Source organism: Setaria viridis, chromosome 2 (genome assembly GCF_005286985.2).
Source record: "Setaria viridis chromosome 2, Setaria_viridis_v4.0, whole genome shotgun sequence".
Classification (NCBI taxonomy): domain Eukaryota; kingdom Viridiplantae; phylum Streptophyta; class Magnoliopsida; order Poales; family Poaceae; genus Setaria; species Setaria viridis.
This window is the reverse complement of record NC_048264.2, coordinates 19915237-19916906: the sequence shown is the minus strand read 5'-3', so window position 1 is coordinate 19916906 and position 1670 is coordinate 19915237.

Sequence of the window (1670 nt, the reverse complement as noted above, 5' to 3'; positions counted from 1 at the left end):
AAAGAGGGAACAACCGCTGCTGGAATAATGGTGTTGTCTCAACGTGCTACACATACTTCTTCGGGTCATAGCCAAAGCTCTAATCGGAGACTGAAAGTGATGATTCGAGCAACGCCCTTTTCGTTAGTGCTGAGCCTCCCAGTATGGCTGCAACTCGGCTGGACTTGGCCAAAGGCACTCGACTCTTTGGGGGTAATAAACGCATATTGCTCAAGTTTTCTAGTGGCAGCCGAGAGCGCAACCTTTTGCAAAAGGCTCAAGACAGCTTCAGTTTTCTGATCATGGAAGAAGACCTTGGTGAGGATAGTGCTGAAGACATCTTAACTCATGCTCAAGTCTTGTCAATGGAGGCATTTGTAGCATGCCGCGTTGCTCAACGACGTGTTCGCGAAGACCTGTGTAAACACAATCTGTTGCAAAAATCCTCTGAGAATGCCTTGGCTAAAGAGATTGAAGTGATAAAAAAACTTCAAATTGAAAATGAGAATTTGTCTGCCACTCTAGCCACAGAAAAGTCTAAGTCAACTTCACTTTCTGCCAAGAAGGGTTCCCTAACCAAGAGGAAAGAAGAGCTTGAAGCCGAAGTTGCGCGACTTCACGCTCTTGCCCAGATCGCAGAAACTGAGAAGTCACGGGCTAATGGACTCAACCTTTCTCTTGATGCGAAGTACAAAGAAGTTGAAGAATTATTTGGTATGCAGGCGCAATTTGAAAAACTGAAGAAGGATCATCAAGAGTATACTAACGCTATTGCTGACTGTTTCCAATACATTCACACTGAATTGAAGAAGTTGCTCACTGACTTCGGCTCACCGCCTCCTCCACTTGACTTTAAGGATTGCATTATTGGTGACATTTTAAAGTGGGTTGTTGATGCCATCAAATCCCTTGGAATTAATGGGCGAGATTTTGGAGAGTTGGGCGCTACTGTTTTTGTGTGAACCCTTGCTAATGCTATTTGTTCGCTCATGACTACTCCCTCAGACGGCGGCAACTTGGTTATCATGAAGTCCGATTTGCGCCATCTTCACGATCGTGAATATACTTGGCCTACCGATGTTTCTGCTGACAAGATTCCTCCCTTCCCTAAGAACATCGCAAAGAATTTCATGAGGGGCTTCTTTCAACAAGCTGGTTATGCTCTAACAGTTGAAGAAGAGCATCGCCTCTTCCACCAGGTTTTCTTTTCTTTTGGCCTTTGCCTTTTGTTTATGACTCGTTGTTGCTCTTTACCTAACTATACATTGTTTATTTTTGTGTAGCAACGAAGTCAAAGCGCTGGAGCTGGTCCATCCGTTATGAAGTCTACAGACCCTGTGACTACCACTTCGCAAGAAGCCCCTGGCACCACCTCTGCTGCTGCTCCTACGGAAACTTCTGCTGATCTAGGCCATAGAGGAGAGGTGTGAGGGATATTATTTGAGCTCTTGGCTTGTAAGCTTTATGGCTGTATTTCATTTCTTTTATACTAAAACAGTCGTGGTTCCAGGGCAGGTGCCGGAGTTGGTCCCTGCGTAGGTTACCGAAGGTGTGTTGTTTGTGACTATGAATCGTGATGACTGCTTCATGTCTGGTTCATTATGGCATAAATTCCACACTAAGTTTCCCACTGCTTATTTTGATGAATTTTGGTCTTCCGAAAATATGATGAATGAAATGCATCCGCAAAG